The following is a 10,376-nucleotide window of genomic DNA, read 5'->3' on the forward strand; positions in this document are numbered from 1 at the left end:
GGCTGACCCGGTAAGCTTTGGTAAGACAAGTACTAGTTTTACGCCCGGATGCCCTTCTCGACGTGTTAGACGGGTACTAGTTTTACGCCCGGATGCTCTTCCTACGTCGTGTCCGCTATGGCGGTGTGCGTTGGCGGTGGCTGACTCGGTAAGCTTTGGCAAGACGAGTACTAGTTTTACGCCTGGATGCCCTTCCTTACGTGTTAGACCAGTACTAGTTTTACGTTCGAATGCCCTTCCCACGTCAAGTCCGCTATGATGGTGGTGTGTTGGCAGTGACCTACCTGTTTTATACATGGATAGGTATTTTTTCTCTGTTATTGTGTTCGAAATTATGGTAAAGGTATATTGTATTATATTTCATTTTATTTTATATTCTGTTGTCGTGGAAGAACATTGGAAGTGTATTCTTGAGTACCTATTATTACTGAGTTAGTGCAGAATGCAACGAGTAGCGTAAATTATGCAAATGTCTGATAACTGCTCGGCTATTACGAGCTCCTTCCGTAAATCTCACAAGGTATGCACCGTTCTGAATACCCAAATATTCAAGAAACAGACTGCGACTGTTCAAGGATTCTATAACACCTTCAGACAGTGTATTGAAACGTACAGGCAGAAACACAATAAATTCATCACAGGTGCAGATTATTCGTTTTCCGTATCGAGTGGTTATCTTCTGCAAGTTTGTAATGGGAAAGGGCTGATGGAGTGGCAAATCACGAAGCCGCTTGGTTTCAAGACCAGCTGCTTGCCCTAGAGCATTAATTTCATCTAAAGGATCCATATTATATACTAGAAAACAAATAAAAAAGAAGTCAATAACTCATGCTTATTAGAAGCATAATTTCCTTAAATTTAAAAGTAAACTATAATCTTACTTGTTAAGGCACACTCTTAGAGATGTTGCTTTGTAGAGTGCAGTAGACACACTGTGAGTGAACGGGAAGACTACCCGTGCTTTTATAGTTCTAGTCAAGGACTCGGGTCTATTTTTCAAAACACCTTCACAATATATATATAGTTTAATTACTAGCAGAGATCTTTAGTCAGTATGAAGATTATTAAGCAGAAACACTCACTGCCAGTCACTAACCTTGTTTCCTGTCTGCTCTCTAAATCGAGTACTAAACGTCGTCACGGTCAGCTCTTTCCATCTACTATTCGTTGCATCATTGCAGGTCGCTCAGGATGTGGAAAAACGAATCTTTTATTAACGCTAATTACCTCTCTAAATGGAGTGCGGTTTCAAAACATTTACATTTTTGCCAAGTCGCTGTATCAACCTTTGTATATATTTCTCCAGAGGGTAATGGAGGGCCTTTCTCATTTTAACATTAGTTATTTTCCATTTCACACTCATGAAGAGGTAATTTCTCCAGACTCTGTTCGCCCCAATTCTCTTATGATTTTTGACGATGTTGCTACCGAACAGCAAGCGATCATTCAAGCCTACTTTAGCATGGGACGACATAAGTACGTCGATTGTTTTTATTTATGTCAAACGTATTCCCGCATACCTAAGCAGTTAATTCGTGACAATGCTAACTTGATCGTTCTCTTCCGACAAGACGAACTCAACCTGCGTCACGTGTATGAGGATCATGTAAACACCGATATGACTTTTAATGATTTTAAACGCCTGTGTGCCACGTGTTGGTCATCACAGCGACATGGCTTTTTAGTTATCGATAAAGAGAGCGATATTAACCATGGACGCTACCGCACAGGTTTTGATCACTTTATACGTATTTAAGGCTTATTATTAGTTTTAAAGAACTCACTTACTCGGTGACCATGGAAAGAGCTAGCAAGCAGGTGACACAGCAAATTATACGTGCACAAAACAACATCCGGCGTAAATTTAAAGAGTTGAAACGTATCCAAGCAGACACAGATTTCTTTTTAAAAACACAACTTGGTGCACCACTGCAAGAGCTTCTTCAATCTACATCATCGTCTAAGCCCACTACAAGTTCAGTTACTACACAAACATCCTACGTTAAAACTATGCAGGATGAAGAAGACGAAGACGGGGAGGATGATGTCTTTACACCACCAAAACAAGTAAAGCGGGTTCAGTTTTCGCCTACAGATGCTATTACAGAAACACCTACTACGTCAAAACAACAACAAGATACACGACTAAAACAGGTGGAGTTTTTGCCAACAGATGTTGTTGCAGAAACACCTACACAACAACAACAGCCCTCTTTGTCCGAGGTCTTGTCTACACCAGAGTATCATGCACAGTTAAAGCAATTTCTTAAAAGCACCTACGGTTCACTTACCGCTCCCTACTTGGAGAAGCTCTTTACAAGAAAAACTGATACTACCTATGGCATTCGTTACGAAGAAGATCGTTTTCGCATGGGCAATGCAGACATTAAAATTGACGATCACAGTCTAGTCGTAAAAAATGTTACTTACAAACCCACTAAGGGTCTCCTCGACCTCCTGTTTTCACGAATACCTGACTTAGAGAACATATCTAATGCAGATCTTCAGAAATATAAATCTATTCTTATTGCTACAGAAGCCTTCCGGCGTAATTACGAGCCTTCAGAAGCTGTAAATGCTAATAAGAGCTTCAAGTATCGTGAAATTATTTCCAAGCTGTTTCCTACACGTCACATGTCAGCACGTGGTTACGATGTTACTTACAAGCCTCTGTTACCCTATGTAGATGTAACGTATTGGAATGATCCTAACGAACTTGTAAGCCGTCTGCAATTGTTAAAAGCCTCACAACACGCTGGTCATACAGGACATGAAGCAGAGATTCTAGAAATAGAAGAAGAATTGCGTCATGCAGGTATTATCGTGTAATGGCTCCTCAAAGCAAGACCCCTTCACGCGTAAAAATAGCAATTGCCCACGAATTGCATAAACCTGCTCGGCGCACTTACCTTCGTAGACGAGTCATTACACGTGGGAAAGATGAACTCTGGCAAGCGGATCTTGTTGAAATGATTCCTTACGCTGGCAGTAACCATGGCTACAAGTATTTGCTTACCGTTATTGATGTATATTCTAAGTATGCCTTTGCTGAACCAGTTCGTGCAAAGACCGCTTCTCTAGTAACAGAAGCATTTAAACGTATTATTCAGCTAGCAAAGCGTCGTCCCCGTCTTCTTCAAACCGATCGGGGTAAGGAGTTTTACAACCAGGTGTTTTCTTCCTATCTCAAGACGCTTGGCATTCATCATTATTCTACGTACAGTAATCTTAAAGCAAGTGTTGTAGAACGCTTTAATCGCACACTCAAAACACTCATGTGGCGAGAATTTACAGCTCGAGGCTCTTATCGGTGGATTGAACTTTTACCCCAACTTGTGTCTTCGTACAACGATACATTTCATCGCACGATCGGCACAAAGCCTCGTCTTATTACCAAGAATACACCACGCTTAGATGCTATTCATCACGTTATTAAAACAGCCGATCCACAACGTCATCGCTTTCGAAAAGGTGATTTTGTTCGTATCAGCAAACACAAGTCTGTTTTCGCTAAAGGATACACGCCGAACTGGAGTACCGAAATTTTTCAGATCGACAAGGTTAAGCTTACCTACCCAGTGACTTACTTACTTCATGATCTTTCAGGACAGCCTATCGAGGGAGGATTCTACGCCGAAGAGCTGCAAAAAACTAAGTATCCTAACTATTATTTAGTGGAGCGTGTTCTTCGCCGCCGTGGTAATAAACTTTATGTGAAATGGCTTGGTTTCAATAATACCTTCAATTCTTGGATCAATGCAAACGATGTTGTGTAGCTTAAACTTTTTAACAGAGAAATAGTCTAACTATATAGCATGTTATCTCTATACGTTTCACATCAGTCGAACCATGGACTCATTCGGCCGAACACAACGCTCTAGAAAAAGAGTAATACCATCTCAGCATGTAGATGATCCACGTCAAGATACCGACCCAGTCAATAAACGCTATGTTGATACGTGGGCTATACAGCGCACAACAGACGGACATTATGACTTTAAGAAGAAACGATTAACGAACATACAGGACCCAGCAAACCCTTCTGATGCTACTTCTAAAAAATATGTAGATTATTATCGTTTAAGACGAATAAAAGGAGAGTATGAGGCACAAAATAAACGAATCACGAACGTAGCTGATCCTATAAATCCTCAAGACGTATGTACGAAAGCATATCTAGTAGCACATGCTGTAGTAACAACAAAAGACAATAACTATGATGTGCAGGAACGTCGAGTAATACGATTAGCTTCCCCGACAAACGACACAGACGCAGCTAGAAAAGAATATGTGGATAATAGAGTAAACGGTTTACAGCGAATAGTGCCAACCCTAACTGAGAATGGTTATTCAGCAAACAATAAACGGTTGATACAAGTTGCTGATCCTGTTAATGAACAAGACGTCTGTACAAAACGGTACCTAGCTTTAGCATTGAGTAAACTCGGAACCATTCAATATGGGATGGTTTACATGAAGAAGCTGAGACTGACAGATGCAGCTGATGCAAAAAATCCTTTCGATGTTGTTACCAAACAATACTTAGACAACAGGCTTGCTTTATACAAGGAAAAAAGAGATGTTGACGATTCTGACCGCATTGAATTCAAACCTAAAAAGCCGTAGAGTAATAGGATAGATAAACGAATAAAATCAAGAAGTAACTATCAGTTGGTTAGTAGGTGCTGACGAGAGAAGTTGTGTGCAGGATGGTGAAGAAACGTTATCCTGACGTTGTAAAGAAGAAAACGAAGGCAGTAGGATGGCAAGCAGCTGTAAAAGCAGCACGACAGGCTTTTCGAGGAGAAAAAGATCATCGGATAGCCATTACTAAGGCACTGCGAGCAGCAAAAGCACGAGTTAGTCCTAGAAGTAAAGTGTTGTTTCGCAAGCGTGCGCGGATTATTCCCGTACCAAAACGTGGAGGATTTTTACCGGCATTATTTGCCGGGCTAGCTGCCCTTGGCTCCCTCCTTGGTGGAGCTAGTGCTGTAGCAAGAACGGTTAAAGCCGTAGAAGAGGCGAAGCAACAGTTGAAAGAGAGTGAACGCCATAATAAAACTATGGAGGCGATTGCATTGCGTGGTAAAGGAGTACACATGAAGCTGGCGCCATACAAAAAAGGACTGGGCATATACATGTCGCCAAAAAACGCCTACTGAATGCACTGCCACGACGAGCCCTGACCCATGAAGAAGTAACTACGTACGCCAAACAACTCGGAATTGGTGACTTCCGCGGTGTGTTTATGCGAAATCTGCTACCAGCACATCCACGTTACAACGAGAGTGCCGTCATCAACTTAGATGACAGTCACGGTCCAGGAACGCATTACGTTGCTTACGTTAAACGTGGTCAACATGTATGGTATTTTGACAGTTACGGAAACTTAGCTCCTCCAGCAGAGCTCGTACGCTATTTCGGAAGCAGTGCAGTTATTCTTTACAATAAAAACCGTGTGCAAAAATTTCACACACACACACACACGTGTGGTCGATTATGTTTAAAGTTCCTATATGAAACTCAAACATCGGACCGAGTACATCAGTGTTCACGTGATGTTCGGCAATGCAAGAACGTTTACTATACACGGACAAGGACCTGAAACCACCATCTACTTCAACCCACCGATTGAACTTGGACATCGACCTTACAGTCTTGGACTAGTATCGTTTGAAGGTTATAATAAAATCTATAACGTGCGAGAAGGATCAAACAAATTCTATTATGATGAATACGTGCTAACCTTACCGCAGGGTACGTATTCAGTAGATGATATTTATGAATACATTGAAAACAAATTAATTCAACAGTTTAGTCTCGAGAGCTTTATTACTAAAAAGCATCGGTTCTCTCTCACAGCAAGCAACGTGACTCATAAGTGTATTATCGAATCATCATTTAAAATCGACTTTAAAACACAACCTGACTCGATTGGACCGTTGCTCGGATTTTCTCCAAGAGAACTAGCACCGAACGTACGTCACGAGTCTGACCGCCCTACAACACTCTTAGACGATCATCACGTGACTATCACCTGTAATATTATTACAGACGTGTACAGCAATCAACAACCTTCGCACGCCCTGCACGACTTTATTATTGAGAAAGAAGGTGGCTATAGCATACGTGAGAAACCATCAGCAGTGCTCTATCACCCTGTAACTGTGACACGCATCAGTGACATTACCCTTCGGCTTGTCAATAAAAACAATCAGCTTGTTCATTTAGACCCTCACACGCACGTCACGTACAAACTTCATCTCAAGCCAACATGAAACGTATTTACACGTCTCGATACAAAACAAAGTGTTCACCGAAGAAACGTCTCACTTGTTCGCAACGACTCGTGAGGCTAACACGTGCTCATCAACAAGTGTTAAAAGATCTAGGTTATACCTTACAGCACCATGGAAAACATTCTAGACGTCGTAAGCTCGGTGGAAACGCAAGAGGGCGTAGTAAGAAGTGAGCTTCATTCCTATCAACCCTTTACGTTTGGATTAAACAACAACGATGAAATTCGCACGGTCATTCATCAACAAGATGTGTACACCCTACCCCATGAAAGTTACATTTACATTGAAGGACAGATAGTAAAGAGTGATGGGACTAGTGGAAGCACCTCAACTCTAAACAATAATGCACTCGCTTTCCTCTTTTCGGAGGCCCGCCTGGAAATTAACGGAGTACAGGTAGACAGTACAAGAAATGTAGGCATTTCAAGTGCTATGAAACAGTATCCATCGTACGGAAGTGAAGAAAGTAAACCCTTACGTACGGCAGGATGGTGTCCGGGAGCTACAAATGAGTGGATGGTTAATACAGACGGAACCTTTACCGGAATGTTACCATTAAAACACATTCTTGGATTTGCTGAAGATCATAAGCGTATTATACTCAATGCAAAGCAAGAGCTCATTCTTGTTCGCGATCGCAGTGATTACAATGTGCTCAAAGCAGCATCAACACCTATCGATTCAAAAATTATCCTACAACGTATTCTATGGCGAGTGCCCCATGTTACCTTATCCGATAGAGCAAAACTACGTATTCTGAAAATAGTAGAGACTGACATGGCAATACCGATTCGCTTCCGAAGCTGGGAACTGCACGAGTATCCGGTACTACCAACTACAGATAAACACAGTTGGTCTGTAAAAACATCCCGCTTCACAGAAAGACCTCTTTACGTCCTGTTCGGTTTTCAGACTAATCGTAAATTTGTACACAGTGCTGATGCTTCACAATTTGATCATTGTCAATTAAGAAACTTTCGGCTCTATCTGAATGGAATGATCTATCCTTACGAAAACATGGAACTAAATTTTGAAAAAAAACAAATTTGGACCACTATACACCATGTTCTGCAGTTTTCAGTTTTCGTATTATCAGAAAGAAAATCGTCCCCTGTTTCCTCCAGAGGAGTTTAAAAACAAAGCGCCTTTAGTTGTCATAGACTGTTCCTACTTAGAAGAAGCCATGAAAGAGTCACCAGTCGACATTCGTCTTGAATTTGAAACGGCTGAAAACATTCCTGAAAATACAACCGCCTACTGTCTTATTATTCACGAAACGGCTATCACCTACTATCCTCTATCTAATATTGTAACACGGCTGTAAATACATACGTATACACCATGCAGATATCAGTCCTTAAAAAGACACGAACTGCACCGATTGTACGGCCATGGAAGAAGACAGTCAAAGTTTTAGTAACACCGCAAGTCTACCTTCCGACCCGTCTTCTACATGTCAGTATGAGGCCTGCGTCTTTCAACAAGCAAACAACACATTAGTAAGTGAGGCTATAGATGCCTATAATAAACATAAGTTTTTGTGGTATATGCCAAAGCATTTAATACCCTATCTACCATCTAGTTTTGTAGCAACGTATGCCTCTAAGGATGTAGAATATTCATGGAACCTGCTACCACTTCACCTGAAAATGGTACCAGAAGTTGCTGCTTGCCGGTACTGTAATCAACACTACAATTGGAGAGGTAAAGACAACTCTGATGACTGGGATAGTTCAAACCCTATGATTAAAGACTGTTCAGAATGTACTTTACGATAATGTCATCCGTTCATGTTATGTATATCTATTGTTATGTTTCAATAAACCACTGCATTCAATGATCTACCAGGTTTAATGTTTTGTTATACTCCTTCTACTATAAGCAGTTACATCCCAAGCTGCTTAGCATTTAAAACGTCTCACATCCTTTATTTTATGTTAAATTTAAGACTTACCTTATTTTAGCAACCATGTCTCTTCCACTCTCTCTGCCCACTCAGTACTATTTCATATTCAGCATGTTAACTTGCGTCAAGGACACAAACAAAGTACTGTTTCTTATCTTAGCATTACTATTCCGAACAATGTAGAAACGTGAACACAGCAAGTAGTAATCTAAGTATTGTTTGGCATTAGTCATTTTCTTTTCCTGTAGGTGACAGCAGGTGATAAGAAAATTGAGCTTTTATCTGTTAATGCTTCTCTAACATTAGCGTAATAGCCGAGCAGTTATCAGACATTTGCATAATTTACGCTACTCGTTGCATTCTGCACTAACTCAGTAATAATAGGTACTCAAGAATACACTTCCAATGTTCTTCCACGACAACAGAATATAAAACAAAATGAAATATAATACAATATACCTTTACCATAATTTCGAACACAATAACAGAGAAAAAATACCTATCCATGTATAAAACAGGTAGGTCACTGCCAACACACCACCATCATAGCGGACTTGACGTGGGAAGGGCATTCGAACGTAAAACTAGTACTGGTCTAACACGTAAGGAAGGGCATCCAGGCGTAAAACTAGTACTCGTCTTGCCAAAGCTTACCGAGTCAGCCACCGCCAACGCACACCGCCATAGCGGACACGACGTAGGAAGAGCATCCGGGCGTAAAACTAGTACCCGTCTAACACGTCGAGAAGGGCATCCGGGCGTAAAACTAATACTTGTCTTACCAAAGCTTACCGGGTCAGCCACCGCCAACGCACACCGCCATAGCGGACACGACGTAGGAAGAGCATCCGGGCGTAAAACTAGTACCCGTCTAACACGTCGAGAAGGGCATCCGGGCGTAAAACTAGTACTTGTCTTACCAAAGCTTACCGGGTCAGCCACCGCCAAAGCACACCGCCATAGCGGACACGACGTAGGAAGAGCATCCTGGCGTAAAACTAGTACCCGTCTAACACGTCGAGAAGGGCATCCGGGCGTAAAACTAGTACTTGTCTTACCAAAGCTTACCGGGTCAGCCACCGCCAACGCACACCGCCATAGCGGACACGACGTAGGAAGAGCATCCGGGCGTAAAACTAGTACCCGTCTAACACGTCGAGAAGGGCATCCGGGCGTAAAACTAGTACTTGTCTTACCAAAGCTTACCGGGTCAGCCACCGCCAACGCACACCGCCATAGCGGACACGACGTAGGAAGAGCATCCGGGCGTAAAACTAGTACCCGTCTAACACGTCGAGAAGGGCATCCGGGCGTAAAACTAGTACTTGTCTTACCAAAGCTTACCGGGTCAGCCACCGCCAAAGCACACCGTCATAGCGGACCCGACGTAGGAAGGTCATCCGGGCGTAAAACTCGTACTCGTCAACCAACGCCTGCCGTGTAGGCCCCCCGTCAACGCACTAACATCTGCGCGGGAAACGACAGCCAACACCCAAGATAGCGCCGGCGCGGGAAACCGCGGCCAACGCCCAAGATGGCGGCCCCCGTCCTCAGCCGTCCCGCGCTGGGAGACTCGATGACCCTGAATTTGGTCTAGAATCGGCATTCTCCCAATGCCGATTCTAGACCAAATTCAAGGTCATCGAGTCTCCCAGCGCGGGACGGCTGAGGACGGGGGCCGCCATCTTGGGCGTTGGCCGCGGTTTCCCGCGCAGGCGCTATCTTGGATGGTAAAAAATAGCGCGAAAAGCTTCGGCAGGGTGACCAACGGTTGAAAAATAAATAAACAAATGGTATGGTAGAGTTCACTACTGTGGCTAGGGCGTGATGGGTCTGAGGCTACTCACGTGACAGCTTCTGACGAATAGAAGGACAGAGTAGGAAGGCTGAGGATGGTAGCTGCTCTTTGAGATGTTGACTGCTGTTTCCCGCCAAGGCGCTATGTTAGGTGGTAAAAAATAGCGCAAAAAAAGCTTCGGCAGGGTGACTAACGGTTAAAAAATAGTAGAGTTCGCTAACGATGACTAATACTTAATATAAAAAATGTGTTACAGAGCGCGCTTCTGTTACAAGAGGTATATGTATGTAACGAATAAGTGACTGAGAGACAGTGTTTGAGAAGATATTGTGAGTGATAGATGTGTGTGTGTGTGTGTGTGTGAAAGCAGCTA

At 42.7% G+C, this 10,376-nt stretch overlaps 1 long non-coding RNA gene across 1 annotated transcript in view; it reads right to left on the minus strand.

Moving 5' to 3' along the window:
* The window catches only part of LOC136863924 (uncharacterized), a 109,167-nt gene extending 100,763 nt beyond the window's left edge, over positions 1-8,404 (minus strand). Inside the window, exon 1 of the long non-coding RNA XR_010859227.1 lies at positions 8,254-8,404. This is a non-coding gene — a long non-coding RNA (uncharacterized lncRNA). The remainder of the gene's footprint in view (positions 1-8,253) is intronic.
* Positions 8,405-10,376: the final 1,972 nt, after the last annotated feature.

Source organism: Anabrus simplex, chromosome 2 (genome assembly GCF_040414725.1).
Source record: "Anabrus simplex isolate iqAnaSimp1 chromosome 2, ASM4041472v1, whole genome shotgun sequence".
NCBI lineage: Eukaryota > Metazoa > Arthropoda > Insecta > Orthoptera > Tettigoniidae > Anabrus > Anabrus simplex.